Source organism: Procambarus clarkii, chromosome 84 (assembly GCF_040958095.1).
Source record: "Procambarus clarkii isolate CNS0578487 chromosome 84, FALCON_Pclarkii_2.0, whole genome shotgun sequence".
In the NCBI taxonomy this organism is placed as follows: domain Eukaryota; kingdom Metazoa; phylum Arthropoda; class Malacostraca; order Decapoda; family Cambaridae; genus Procambarus; species Procambarus clarkii.
Genome location: NC_091233.1, coordinates 17,826,440 through 17,842,954, shown reverse-complemented (window position 1 = coordinate 17,842,954; position 16,515 = coordinate 17,826,440). Strand labels below are relative to the sequence as shown.

At 38.7% G+C, this 16,515-nt stretch overlaps 1 long non-coding RNA gene across 4 annotated transcripts; it reads right to left on the bottom strand.

The window, feature by feature from the left end:
- Positions 1-873: 873 nt before the first annotated feature.
- On the bottom strand, positions 874-9,572 carry LOC123753342 (uncharacterized). 4 transcript variants are annotated; one of them, XR_011225453.1, is made up of 5 exons: positions 9,554-9,572; positions 8,371-8,458; positions 6,705-6,833; positions 5,160-5,260; positions 874-2,185 (listed from the first exon to the last, which is right to left on the bottom strand). It is a non-coding gene; the product is annotated as an uncharacterized lncRNA (long non-coding RNA). The 4 variants fall into 4 exon arrangements; XR_011225451.1 differs by lacking the exon at positions 9,554-9,572 and adding an exon at positions 8,732-8,877; XR_011225452.1 differs by lacking the exon at positions 9,554-9,572 and having other exon boundaries at positions 5,160-5,268; positions 8,371-8,777.
- Positions 9,573-16,515: the final 6,943 nt, after the last annotated feature.

Genomic DNA, 16,515 nt, shown 5'->3' with positions numbered 1-16,515 from the left:
AATACAATACTTCAATATTCTTCAGTATTGAAGAATATTCTTCAGTATTGAAGAATATTCTTCAGTATTGAAGAATATTCTTCAGTATTGAAGAATATTCTTCAGTATTGAAGAATATTCTTCAGTACTGAAGAATATTCTTCAATACTGAAGAATATTCTTCAATACTGAAGAATATTCTTCAATACTGAAGAATATTCTTCAATACTGAAGAATATTCTTCAATACTGAAGAATATTCTTCAATACTGAAGAATATTCTTCAATACTGAAGAATATTCTTCAATACTGAAGAATATTCTTCAATACTGAAGAATATTCTTCAATACTGAAGAATATTCTTCAATACTGAAGAATATTCTTCAATACTGAAGAATATTCTTCAATACTGAAGAATATTCTTCAATACTGAAGAATATTCTTCAATACTGAAGAATATTCTTCAATATTGAAGAATATTCTTCAATACTGAAGAATATTCGTCAATACTGAAGAATATTCGTCAATACTGCAGAATATTCGTCAATACTGAAGAATATTCGTCAATATTGATGATTATTCGTCAATATTCTTTTTTATTAATATTTAATTTTTATTTCTATATTCATTTCATTATTATTAAAACATTGAATAGTAATGTTTTCCCCAACTATTTTGTAATATTAATGATTTTTCAATATATTATTTATACTTTACAAATGGCTCTTTCTTTTTCGACATACACTCTCACTAACGTCTTCAGGGATGGCTTTTCTATTTTCACACAACGTCCTATTTCCTTCAAACAAGGCTTATATAGAATTTACATACGTCTCATACATGACTACAAACAAGACAGAAGAGGTTGTTAAAAACAAATACACACAAAACAACCTTCAATTCAAGTATGTTTATTCAGACAATAATAATTACATATCAAGATGATAGAGTCATTTAGGGTACTTCCACTCACCTATACTTGCGGAACCTCAAGGAGCCACACAAATTCACTGACTGCAAATACACATTACAAGATTCATTTGTAATATAGTAAGCAAAGCATATAAATTTTACACTCTTGGGCCAAAATTCTTGTAGCTGCGATGTATACTGTCTATCATAATGATATCACACATCCATACAATTTGATGTGGGTACACTACTTATTGATAACTATACAAACTTAAATACCTTGACACTCGAAAGAACATTATGTATTAAAATTCAAGTATGTTCTTTGACAACAGTTCAAACAATATTATTCACTAAAACTAACGAGTACCTCAGGCTATTTCTACCAATTACCCAACAAATTCAATCCGTAAAATTACAACATTCCATTTTCACGTTAATACAGTACTATCTATGAGTATATTATTGTACATCAACGGCACTACATTTCAATCAATTAACGCTCAAAGATAATATTCTCACTACTTTCTTCCATGATTAATAATAACACTATCTTTTCCATGTCACTCACACTCCGGGAGATAACAGATCTTCTCACACACAGTCACTATTGTGCAAGTGACGAGACAGCAAACAGGTTACAAACCTCAAAGGTATTATTCATATCTATTTTCGATTGTGTTTTACTTTAACATTTGTTTCAACATTTGTCACTACACAACGTTCAACGCTAACACCACTTCAATTTTAATTTTCTCACCTTGGAACAAAACCTGCTCAGATTGCAGACTTATTTTTTGGATAATGCTAAATCATATTTTATTTGATTATATATTAATAACTAATTTTTTTTTTTATTATTTACTATATGTATTACCTATTTTATTCAGTAACAATATTTGCTCATTAACAGCAATGATAATGACTTATTCACTAGTGCATAACAAAGTATTATGCAATCATTAGTATGATTATTCATTATATTTATAAACTACATTTTAATTACAATTCATAACTACATCTATATGTAGTCAATTAAACTTGCATTAATTTATTTACACTAATTACAATTCATCCGATTATTTCTTAGCTATCTGCAGGCTTATCAATTTGGGGGTTCCGCCCGAGCACCGCAAACCACGCGCGGAAACCACAACCCAGAAGGGCGAACGCCTCGGCTGCCCGCTGGAACTAGGAATGTAGGTCGAACTCATGGGTCCAGTTGTTTGTCCTCGGGCTCCATCCCTTTCCATTCTTCATCAATGGTGTACCTCGTGCGCCTTCCGTAGTCGGTTCTGGAAGTATTAAGGCAGTAAGAGTGGGCAGAAACGGCCATGCACTATCAACGTCACAGCCAACGAACCTACCCCTTAAGGCTACTGCTGGAATTCGTTTCTAACAGGAGGGGACATTTCCGAAACCGAACTGCCCAACTGTCATTAATGCATAAAGCCAGGCTGATACCCTCTGGAGAAGTCTGAAAAGGATCACTGGCACAGGGGAAAGGAAGAAAAAGATCTCCCACGAAACTAGTCTCTAGCTAAGTAAGGTAACTACCAACCCGAGCAGAACTTTACCGACAAAAATAGGTGGGGGGGGGGGTCCACTTTCCGTATCGGCGTCAAGGCCACAAGTTAATCAACGGCCATCCATCTAGCAACCCATATTTATTTTTTAACTTTTAAATTTTAATATTATCAAACAACCAAACAATATATATTTATATGACCACTATGTATATATTATAAAATAATTCTATAAATATAACCTTATAACGAACACCTCTTAAGGCGCAACATGCTTCCGTCCACAGTGACAAATTATAACGAGGGTAACCGAGTCCGTTACACTGATCTCCACTATGTTGGCCTCCGAAACAATGTTACACCTCAATAGTTAACCTAAGAAACTGCCTTAACACGCGTCAATGAGTTTAGTCTCAGTGTCAATGACCATCTGCGACCAGCAGTAATCCAACAACTTAAACATCTCCCCATCTGAGGCAAAGTGACATGGACACCAGGAAGGCTAGCGATCCCTATTTGTAAAACGTCTCCATAAACCGCCGGCCGGGAAGCCCGCATATTTATACGACAAATATAAACATAATACCTGAATAACATCGCCACCTTAACTCATCACACGAAGAACGTTGGCTGCAGACCAGACCATGAACGCACTCACCTAAGACGCCAGTGGCTATAACTTTCATGGCTACATTGCCCACACAAACGTCTGGATAAACCAGCGGCCTGGGAACCACCAGTATCTTCCCGCCTACACCCAGCAGACAACACATCGGATAACCAGCGGCCTGGGACGCCACACATGTCTGCATAAACCGGGAGCCTGCAGATTCTTTCGCCCTACACCGGCCAGACAAAACGACTAGAAACGTTTACTGGTACTGCTAAACGAAAATGGTACTCTCGACCTGTCAGTAATAACGTCATCACAAAGTCAACAATCACCACCTATCTCTAAAGCGGTAAGTAACATGACTTCCACTGAAACAATGCATGAGTACCAATACATTCCGAAAGGAACTAATCATAATATGAGTCCAAGATAAAATTAAAGCCAGAGCCATGAGGCCAAAATACAGCGTCTAGGACATCCTACATGACTTAGTTTAACTTGTAGGTGAAGCATAACTAATGTCAAACCACCAAAGAAACGTGCACCGTCACACTGCATACAATTATTTTTTATTTTCACGACATTTATGGAACATAAAATTCTATGAAAACTTAAAACGTACGGCCCGGAGGCCTGTGACACAGCAGCTACCCTAACCTACCTAACTTTACCTATTAACTTAAACGCGATAACCAATATTATCAACAAACATAACTGTAAACCAGTAATAACTAAATAAACCTCCAGCAAGACCCTGCATAATTTGCGGGAATACTTAGCTGATGTAACTAAACGTCAATGCAGGGCCAGTAAGCTTGAGGTAAAGGGGGGTGGGGGGGCCCTACTCCGCGCCTATCACACCCTACCTGAGTTAATTCATATTTGTAACTCGCCAACTACCACAACCTACGTTACTTCATCAATAACTAAATACAATAACCAACACTTTTAATAACTTAATAAAACATGCACGGGGGCAATGCATCAATTGTAATACATTCCAGAAAAACATATCCTACTTGCAAGCCCAAGGAAGGTAACAGCAATACACTTGGACCCGTGATGCGGGTCAAAGATAAATACATTACGGATACATATTTTGTCACCCATAACACATTGTAACAAACACAATATAACATTTCATATAGCCACCGTTTAGAGCAGGGTAAGTCAATTACAGTCAATGTTCTAACAATACATTCACGTCTCCTTTACAATTATATCTATTACCAATTTAGCTTAAGTTCTGTAACGTTCCCCATATATTAAAAACTTATTTGGTATTTCCTAGAATGCCAATCACATTTATATATACAAGAAGGTACATTGGCTTTGTTATAATACATAGCATGCTATTTACACTTCTAAGGCAATTAGTACGCGCAGCATTTCGGCCACATCCTTAATCTAAGATAATTTTAACTAGGTCAATTACACCGGATTTAATGCAATGATTGATACAAACAAAACGTGAGATTAGAAGGTACAGGTATATTAAACCACATTGGTATATTAAAGTTCCCATTCCATTGACACCTTCATTCGTCATTTATACTAACATTAATAGGCAACATACAGCACTTTAAAACCCCATAACACAGCAATGATCACAATGGTCACTTTTTTCCATGGGGTACATTATTATAATATTGGGTAACTACATACAATGCTATTTTAAAGCAACAATGTAGAAAACAAGGAATATGCAATAACGTAACTTTTACTTTCAATATTTGGTACTTATCCTAAACCTATTATTCCTAATTAGGTACCTATTCTTCCTATTTACGTACCTCTTGGTGTAATCTCCCAACAAATATTAGGAAATTAGGTACTTCTAGTTTCAATATTTACTTATGATTCCCTACAACTATCTATTCATTTATGATTCAACAATTACCTATTATTATTTCTCTACATCAACTATATATTTCCCCTTCCTGGACCGGACCACATATTTACTGCCCTCTGTAAGGACACGCCTTCTAGGCGACTCCCTCCTATTTATCTATTATATACATTCAACATTAATAACTATTCAAAACCCCCTGGATATCTAATAACCATCAAATTACACGCTCGACGATTCTGCACTATAAACATTTACAACAAATTGTCATTCGGTCGTACCTTCTATGGAACAGAAACTTGATCATTCAACAGCTGGAGGTTGTGTCCATACAGTAACTACACACGATGGTATCCACGTCTAGGGTCCTCAAGCGTGTCACCTGCGAAACTATATTGTATTCAGGATTCTGAATATTCATATACGATAATCATTAATTTTCACCATTACTATCTCAAATACACGGCCATGCACTGTTCCAAAAACAACACAGCTTGGGAGGGAGGGGGGGGGCCTCATGGTGCATGTCCCAAATCAAAATTGGCCCGAGTTATGAATCAAGCGCCAATCAACCTTCAAGACACTGTGGGGGGGGGGGGGGGGGGGGGGGGGGGGTTTATCAACTAAGCTTCATCTCTTATCTGGAAGCTGCGAGTGTGGCCTGTTCTTTGTTTATTTCAACATCTATACATGAAAACCGCGTACCACTCATATATACACACCGAAGCTTGCACACGTTATGGTCACCTCCAGCCATTTACTTTATTTTATAATAAAACTGTTCCGACTAGTAAGGCTCGGTCTCATGACGTCTAATGCTCAAAGTACACCACATGATTATTTCACGATTTATAATATATTTAGTACTACTTGCTATTTAACACTTTCGCGCTCTCGGCGCTCAAAAAAAAACAATACCCCAGATGCTTTTGGCACTTCGCGCGCCTATGCGGTAAGACTGAAAAAGTGTACACTCTTTTTACTGTCCTGACAATAATTGAAGGCGCACGTATTTAAATTTGGTATCACTGTGTTCGCAATGAAATTGTCTATAAGAGCATACCTATAAAATGCCGCCCAAGCATAAGGGCTGTCAACACCAAATAAAAAACTATTCAGATCACTCGCCAAGAGCGCCAAACAGCAACAAAATGTTTCCACTCTCTTAATGGTTGCGAAGCCTACAGTTGTCCTACATCGCTAATTGTGGTATCATTGGAATCGCAATAAAATTCTCTACACGGACATATGCATATAAATATAGATTTAATGTCGTAGCACACCCAAAACAATGTGGGAAGTGGCCGAAGTGTTACCCGCGGCAGCATATCGGCGAAACTCGCTTTGAAAAGTGTATATTCAATTCACTGTCCTGACATTATTTGTCGATGTATGTATTTCATTTTTGTACCAATGTGCTCGCAATAGAATGTTCTATAAGAACATAAGTATTAAAGGTCACATAAGGATGCGTTCGACCGGCAACATATATAAAAACTACGTCGATTACACTCGTCGTGTCAATAATACAATAGTTTTACCACGATGATTCACTGCCACACCGTTTTCTTTTATAAGCTGTTCGGCTATTAGAAAAAACGGAAATTTCATGGCAAACATTTGTATACTATTCCCAAGTTGATCGGATAATAAATGGATTTTATACAAATATTTTTTCGATGGACTACAGGCGTCGTCTGTTATGCGGTGACGCATAAAAAACGGTGACGACTCATGGATAATCCTAAGCGCGAAAGTGTTAAGTTTTATCGACTACGTAACTAAATTCTTGGAGGAAGATGTGTTGAAATAAACATATCACACACCTGCAGGTCACAGCCTCTTCCATTACTCTGCAGTGTGGCGTTCCTTCCCCTCCACCAATGTTGCTTTCTTCACAAATAGATACATCACCATTGCTGTTTCGCCCAGCCCCCACCTCTCCACACGCTCATCTGCATGAAATATATTGAATAATATGCATCCATTTCACATTGACAACATTTCTTAAGGCCTACAACCATCTATGAATACTCTAGTCCAAACTCCTTACACAATTTTCTTCCCTGCGAAATCATTTCCTATAATATAATTCAACCTCTAACAATTTGTATATTACTTTCTGACATTTAACTCCCTTTAGATGAGGGAAAACTAGAATACATAGCCAAACATGTCTTGCACCTCGGACCAGTGCTAATTCTTTTCAATACCATCAAAGCGCAGCCATGACAATACCGTTCCCCACACTCAAAACACCATGTCGGGTATACCTACAATCAGAAGCTAAACAAGATATTTTCAATTATTCGGCCTCCGTGTTCCCGCATAATCATCCTCCCTTCCCCCAATAACCCTCTATGTTACACTTCTGGTTAGACAACCTTAACTGCCCAATAATAACCTACCAGTAGTAATTGGGGTACCTATATCACCACAGATTGCCTGATTATGTTCCAAGGAAAGGACACAATGTTCCTAGTACACAATTCTCCATTAACACTACAAAATCAAGTCCACACCAAATACTTCCTGCTACACAATGATAACCAACAGATCGTGGACCAATACCTGAAGCTCAACCATAACTTAAAAAAGTCACTTTACATGTATTTTCAATTTTGCCTCAACATACACTACTGGTGGAGCGCACGCTATCCCGCTCACTACACAATTACACCAATATCAACAACATAACCACCACCTACACACTCCCACGTGTACCGTCGCCACCCACCTACACTAAACAAGACAAATACTGTCACGAGGCTCACATCTGGAGTTGAAATTAATCACCCATTGCTAGCAAGTCAACCGGAACCTTCACATCCCATACACGAATAAATGATATTGTTGACCTGTATTTTTTTTTTACGAGCTCTTCCTCCTACGAAGGAGGTCGCGCTTATTGAATGCTGTTTATTTAACATTATAAACAAATTCACTTAATATTCTCGGTAACATTCAACATTTACTTATTGAAATGTTATCACCTATGTACGTCAAACCACTCTGGTAAATTTATGTCTACGGCCTTCGACGAGGACACGAACGCTACGTATTGTCAACGGTTCCCTCCCCTCATACCTAAAATTATGTACCCACGTAACCCGAACACTTTAAAGTGGGGGAGGGGGGGGGGCCACAACAGCACTAAATTTGGATCAAAGACTACACTACCCACACCGAGAGCGGCCAAACACTATCCACCGACTTATTCACTACTCTTAATCACCAGTTACCGCAAGCAACACCACCATCCTCCTTCAAGACTAGGAATTTAGACTTTGAGCAACGTTTAACACCACTTAATGTTAAGTGGTGTAACTCATAGATTTTCATATTTAAAACATAACTGATGGGGGACCTGATATGGCTGTAGTAATGACTGCTCAAAGTTCAATGGCCAAAATTACGCTCCAAACTACGCTATTCCTAATACAATATTACTATGCCTAACTATTTCCAAAGTGCCGGATAGGCCCATCATACCTTGGTAACTCAAATACCACAACTGGAACATCTGCCACCAGCTTCTGCTCGGCAGGATATGACTGGAATCACCGCTCCTTCAAGACTGCTGTGGGAAAATTAAATACAATGTTAAAATACAGTACCTAAACATTTATAAATAGATTTCAGTACCGATTATGGGTCAGTACTAAAAATGTCCCTGAATATATCCACCCCCCAACAGGGGGTATATACGACAGCTAAAAATAATAGATTTTTGCCCCTATGTGCGTTTTGACGGTGTACAGAGTGACAGTGTAACCTAGGGGTCTGTCACCAAAGCGAACCCCAAAGGGTAACGGGCTACCAGCTAAGAGTAACATCACGCCCTAACACTAACTTGTACACCTCTACTCGGCTAATTCTAGGGGCAAAATAACGTTCCGTTGCGCCTGAATGAGCAGGTGGACTCAATAGCCAATCACGTTTCTCATTTGCAGTTGACGTCACATACTCAATAGCCAATCACGTTTCTCATTTTCAGTTGACGTCACATACTCAATAGCCAATCACCTTTCTCATTTTCAGTTGACGTCACATTGTCGCAACCTGTACGGTCATTCGTCGCCTCGACGTAATTGGATACCCGAGTAGTTAATGAGATTTATTTTTGGAAAATGAAATATATACAATAAAATGTATACACAAACTATAAGAAACATACATGTACCAAATGAATGAGATTTTATTCAGTTTTATATAATTTACCTATTTTAAATTATCTGTTAGATTACGCACCTGCCAGAAACGCTGCGCGTACTAGCGGCTTTACAAGAGTGTAATTACTGTATTATGCTATGTATTCCCACAAACACAATGTACCTTCTTGTATATAATTAAATAATTAATTACATACATTTAATGTTTTACATTACACTCACAAATGATGATTTTCCAATACTTATTATTATATATATTATTATACTTTTTAAATAATAACATTAATTATTCAAGCTGTATGTACAGTACAACACAGTACAGCATAGTACAGTATCGTACAGTACAGTTCCGTACACTACGATGCACTACAGTATACTGTACTGTATACATTACAATACAGTACAGTACCGTACGATACACTACAGTCAAGGGCACATTACTGTACACTACAATATACAACAGTACACAACCGTACGGTACACTACACTACAATGTACAGTACCGTGCAGTTCAGGGGCCAGATTCACGAAAGCACTTACGAACGTGTACATCTTTCCTCAATCTTTGACGGCTTTGGTTACATTTATTAAACAGTTTACAAGCATGAAAACTTGCCAATCAACTGTTGTTATTGTTATAAACAGCCTCCTGCTGCTTCGGAGCTCATTAACTGTTTAACACTTGTAAACAAACACGCCAAAGATTGAGAAAACATGTACAGGTTCGTAAGTACTTGCGTAACTGCTTCGTGATTCTGACCCCAGGCCTCACCACTGGAGTGGGGGGGGGGGGGGGGGTAGTCGTCGCCACGTCTCGTGTTCCCACTAGTTCTTGGGCGCTGCGACGGGGTGCTGGTGCGGCCGCTCACCGGCGTCTTAGCTCGCGGCATGGCGGCGGCTGGGAGTAGGCCGATTCGCCGTGTAGATACTGTGGGGCTTGCTTTCTCAGCTCCTGTGGATTGCTCTCTCGTATTACTCGCGTTACTGGACGTTTTGGATGTGAAGGTCGCCGATCTTTTAGGCCGGGAGAAACTTACGTATATGCGTGTGGCGGTGAAATTTGCAACGTCAGCCAGCTACCTCAACAAAACAGGGAATAGTGAAGCAAAAGATTTTCGAGAATTAGTTGACGATTGCTTTCTTACGCAACACATTAAGGAACCAACGCGGGAAAATAATATTTTAGATTTAGTGTTAACTAACAGGGAAACAAAAATTAATTACTTCGAAATAGGGAGTGAGCTAGGGAACAGTGATCACAAAGTAATCAGATTTAGCATAGAATGGAATACACCTATAGGAAAAAATTATTTAAGTGCCAGATTTCCGAAAAACTGCTTTTAATAGCCTAAGAAACTTTTTGGGTCAAATAAATTGGAAAGTCTTGGGTATAGGGTGTGGGCCGGTCTTAGAGCGACACTTGAACCCAGCGATAGCTGACGTAAAACGGGATTTCGATGTGGATTTAATATATAACTTATTTAACAATATTCTAAACAAAGCACAGGAACGTAGTATACCATACAAATTGAATAGATCGAATACTAATGACCCAAAGTGGATAACAAATACTTGAAAGAACCTTATAGGTAACAAGAGACCTTGGTACAGAAGGATTAAGAATGGAGAAGTCAGTTTAGAACAGGAATTCATACAACTGGTTAGAAATGTTAAAAAAGAGATTAGGAAAGCAACAAGAAACTACGAAGTTCGCATAGCAGAGCAAGCAAAGTCAAATCATAAAGGCTTTTTCCAGTTATATCGAACTAAGACTACGGAAAGGATAGGTCCATTAAAATCTGAGACAGGTCAAATAACGGATAATAAGACGAGTCATATTTTTAACAAATATTTTATATGTATTTACTAAAAAACAACTTAACAATGTGCCTTCAGCCGAACAAGTCTATGTGGATGGGGATGAGGACAGGTTGACTAGTTAAGCAGTTACCAGGGAGGATGTAAGTAAACAATTAGACAAACTCAAACCAAACAAATCCCCAGGGCCGGATGAAGTGTTTGCCAGGGTGCTTAAAGAATGCAAAGAGGAGCTTTCCGAGCCACTGTCTAACATATTTAATAAATCAATAATCAGGCAGAGTGCCAGTCATGGAAGGTAGCTAATGTGGTACCAATTCTTAAAGGAGATTGATCAACCGCGTCAAACTATCGGCCAATCAGCCCAACGTCCATTGCTCCTGAACAAATAGCCTGGATGTGTCACAACGGAAAGGTTGATGTTATTCTGGAGAGATATAACAATTTTGCACCAAAATTGTAGTATTTTGTTGAATTATCTGCACGTGTCTTGCAAATTGTCTATACACTATACCTAGGTCATAAAAGTATTTGTGTGTACGTCTGATACCATACTACTTGTGAAGGAGGAAATGTATGTTTACCTCTCAGAATATTTGGTAATGTTTATTTGTGATGTGTGTCTATGTATATATTAACACGTACTGAATGGGGTGAGAATAGCTTCAGCTACCTCATCCCTTTGTGTGTATTTTACCTCAATAAACTTATTTCAATTTCAACGTCCATTCCTGGAAAGCTACCCGAATCGACAATTGCAAATACAAGTCGTCTTAGAGACAATTCTATAACCAATGTTCCAGCCATGTGTCAATATGTCATTCAAAAGGATCTGCTACCAGAAATTTTTGCCAAATATCCCGTTTGCTAACTGTAGGTAGTAACTAAGTGATTGTAACCGATCCTCCGCTGCCCACTGGATGGGGGACGGTGTGCAGGACAAACATATACATTTTGACACTAGCTCTCCACATATGTCACTTGCTTAATTTAGAACCTGTACTTGAGGTCCATCTCGAACCCATTGTTGATGTGACGACTTATATGGAATTTTCGAACTAGCTCATCAAGATTGTAACTTGCTTAGCTAAATGAATTGTGGGGTTCAGTCCCTAAGCCCATTATGTGCCTCTGTAACCCTTTCCCACTACCGCCCACAAGATGGGTATGGGGTGCATAATAAATGAACTAAACTAACTTCATCTTGAAGAACATAAATGAATAAATGACTCGCAACATGGTTCTGCAAATGGCCGTTCATATATAACACATTTGCTATCCCTTCATTCCAACACAGTCGAGGCATTTGACAGTGGTAAGGATTGCGATGCTGTGCACCACGACTCTAGCAAAGCTTTTGATAAAGTGCCACATGAAAGACTGATCAAACAAAAAATAGAGGCTCATGGTACTGGGGGTGCTATATAAAGTTCGACCAGGGCATGTCAACTCCAAAACAGAGCTAGCATAAATGGCCTTAAGTCAGAGTGGCATAATGTTGTCAGTGGAGCGCCTCAAGGCTCTGTCCTGGGACCTCTATTGTTTACAACATGCATAAATGATTTAGACTCAGGTTCGAGCACCAACATCCGCAAATTTGCAGATGACACACAAATCGGTTGGGAAATTGACTCTGAAGAAGACTCGCTATCACTGCAGGTTGATCCAAATAGTTTCGAAATGATCAAAAGATTGGCAGATGCAGCCTAACGCAGACAAATGCAAAGTTCTGAGGCTAGGTAATGATGATAAGACTTACAAGATACGAGCCAGGTGGTGCTGAGATTGCGAAGTCGGACCGCGAAAGGGATCGGGAGCCATGATTAGTAAGATTTTAAAACAAAAGGACCAATGCATGAATGTTCACAATAAGGCAAACAGGACGCTCGGTTTCATTAATCGAAGTCCAAGTAACAAGACACCTGGTGTAGTTCTTCACAACTTTACATTTATCAGCATTAAACTGCATTTGCCAGTCCTTTGACCATTTCAAAACCCTATCTAGATAAACTACAAGTGATAGCGAGTCCTCCTCAAAAATAATTTCCCTACCAATATTCGTATCATCGGCAAAATTGCAAATGTTGCTACTCAAACCTGATTCTAAATCATTTATATATATTAACAACAGAGGTCCCAGGACAGAGCCCTGAGGTACTCCACTAACAACATTATCTCACTCTGACTTAGCCATGCCCTAATCCAGCTTAATATAGCACCCCCAATACCATGAGACTATCTTTTTATTCACTCGTGTGACACTGTATCAAAAGCTTTGCTAAAGTCAACGTACACAACATCGCAATCCTTACCACTATCAACTGCCTCAACTATGCTAGAATAAAAAGATAACAAATTTGTTAAACATGAACGCCCATTGATAAAACCATGTTGCGACTTAATTATTCGTTTATGTTTTTCAACATGAAGACGATTTTTATTTGCCATTATAAATTTGAGTAACTTTCCCACAATAGACGTTAGGCTAATTGGTCGATAGTTAGACGCAAGTGATCTATCTCCTTTCTTAAACACTGGTATCACATTAGCAACTTTCAAAACTCTGGCACTCTGCCTGACTCTATTGATTTATTAAATATGGTTGCCAGTGGGTCACAAAGCTCCTCTTTGCATTCTTTAAGCGCACTCGCAAACACTTCATTCGTCCCTGGGGATTTCTTTGGTTTCAGTTTTACTATTTGTTTAAGAACATCCTCCCTGGTAACTGCTAAACTCGTCAACCTGTCCTCGTCCCCACCCACATAGACTTGTTCGCCTGAATGCATATTGTTAACTTCCTCTTTAGTAAATACAGATACAAAATATTTATTATAATTACTACTCATCTCTTCATAACTATCTCTTATTTGACCTGTCTCAGTTTTTAATGCACCTATCCTTTCCCTAGTCTTAGTACGATATAACTGAAAACACCCTTTAGGATTTGTCTTTGCTTCCCCTGCTATGCGAACTTCATAGTTTCTTTTTGCTTTCCTTATCTCTTTTTTAACATTTCTAACCAGTTGTACGAATTCCTGTTCTATAGGGACCTTCACATTTTAATGCTTTTGTACCAAGCTCTCTTTTTACCTATAAGGTTCTTCAAATTCTTTGTTATCCACTTTGGGTCATTAGAATTCGATCTATTCAATTTGTATGGTATACTACGTTCCTGTGCTTTGTTTAGAATATTCTTAAATCAGTTCTATTTTGAATCCACATCGAAATCCCCATTTACGTCACCTATCGCTGGGTTCATGTCTCGCTCCAAGACCGACCCACACCCCATACCCAAGAGTTTCCAATCAATCGACACAAAACATTTCTTAGGCTATTAAAATCAGCTTTTCGAAAATCTGCCACTTGAACACATTTCTCCTACAGGTCTATTCCATTCTATGCTAAATCTGATAACTTTGTGATAACTGTTCCCTAGCTCACTCCCTATTTCGATGTCATTAATTTGTGTTTCCCTGTTAGTTAACACTAAATCTAAAATATTATTTTCCCGTGTTGGTTCCGTAATGTGTTGCGTAAGAAAGCAATCGTCAATTCTAGGAAATCTTCTGCTTCACTATTCCGTCTTGTTCAACCAGTTTATTCCACTAAAATCAAAATCACCCATGACGTAAATACTGTTAAATCTAGATGCCTTAGATATTTCATCCCATAGATGCTTTGCTTCCATTCTGTCTAAATTTGGTGCCCTATATATAAATCCTATTATACTATTATTTGCTTTTTCGTATATTTCTATCAAAATACTTTGTGTGTGGGGCTCAGTTTTGATTCCCTCTTTGAGACTACATTTCAATTTGTCCCTAACATATATGCCTACTCCCCCTCCTCGTCTAATATATCTATCTGTGTGAAATACTTTCAATCCATTTATTTGATATTCAGCTAATATTTCTCTATTTTCTACATTCATCCACGTTTCGGTAAGTGCAATAATATCTATTTTTTCTGTGCAGACAAGTGCATTTAATTCGTTATTTTTGTTTCTTAGACTTCTACTGTTAGTGTAATATACCCTAAGTGATTTTTTATTTGAGGCCCTTCTCTTTCCATGATCATTTTCCCAATTACTTTCTCCCACAAACACATACTTTTATTATCGCCTTCCTCCAAATCAATTCCCATACCTATATCTACTAACAGTTTAAACCAAAACAAACACCTCCAACCACTTCTTCCAACGAGTTCGCAACAGAAAATGCCATACGGAAAATGAATATTCCATATGGCTTGCATGAGCACTTTATTATTTGTATATCAAAATGGTATCAAGATTACACAATAATGAATGTACAAGCCTTCTCCAGAGATCTCGTTGATACGATTACTACCTAGTACGACACATGGGTTTGTTGGGGAACAATTTTTTTTTTTTTTCCTTTTTTTTTTTTACATGCAAAGCATAGAACTTAAATACAATACAAAAACACACAATACAGAACACAACCAAAGAAAACAATACACCACCGGCCAGAAGGGCCGACAGCATTTCACAATAAACAACAAACATGATAAAGGCATAGAAAAATACAGCATAAAACAACCCACAAAGAATACAATGGCAAACTAGCAAGCACAGTAACATCAAAAAACAAAACATACATCAAAGGCACAACAGGGAACATAATAGTACATTCACAAAACATAAAGAACAAACACGTACAACAGGTAAAGCACGCCATAACAAACGAAGGCAAAACAAAATGGCACAACAGAACAAAGAGCACTCGCCAACAGCCTGAAGGGCACACAATATGACATACACAAGCGCATACGACATCCACAACCGAACACACAAATACACAGGAACCGCGCACACACCCACCAGCCATACAAAGAACACCTACAACATACACCAGAGCACGCAGGAACCGGGAAACAAACAAAGTAATTATCAAAAGAAGGCACAAAACCGGGAAGGCTATGTAGCACCATCAAATGTCATAAATAATCAGAGGGTGCTAAATATCACCAAGGATGCCAATACGGGAACAAAAACGCATAAGGCGAACGATATCAAAAGTATCCGAGTCACCAAGAATTCTATCGAGGGACAGGTGACCGCGAGGGGCGGTCGGAAAGCAAGACACACGCTCGTCCTGGAAGTCAGGACATTCAAGAAGGACATGCACGACCGTAAGAGGGTCAATGCAACTAGGACAATAACGAGCAGGGCGGCGCTCCATCAACTGACCATGGGTTAAGCGAGTATGGCCAATACGCAACCTCGCCACAGCTGTTTCCCACCGCCGGTTATGGTGGATGGAGGACGGCCACGAGGAAACACAACATTTAAGAGTACGTAGCTTGTTACCAGTAACAGACAACCAAGAAGCCTGCCAACGGGTAAGGACTGAGGAATGGATAACCGGGTAAAAGTCGGAATACGGAATACCTTTACGAGAGATGGGACAAGAGCGGACAACTTCCTTGGCGGCAGCATCTGCACGCTCATTTAAAGACACACCAATATGGCTGGGAACCCAACAAAACTCAACCGACTTAAATTTACTGTGAACAAGAAACAGCCAATGCTGGATCTCGACAACTACTGGATGAACAGGATTAAAGGACCCGAGAGCCATGAGGGCACTACGAGAGTCAACAACAACTACAAAGGAAGACTGAC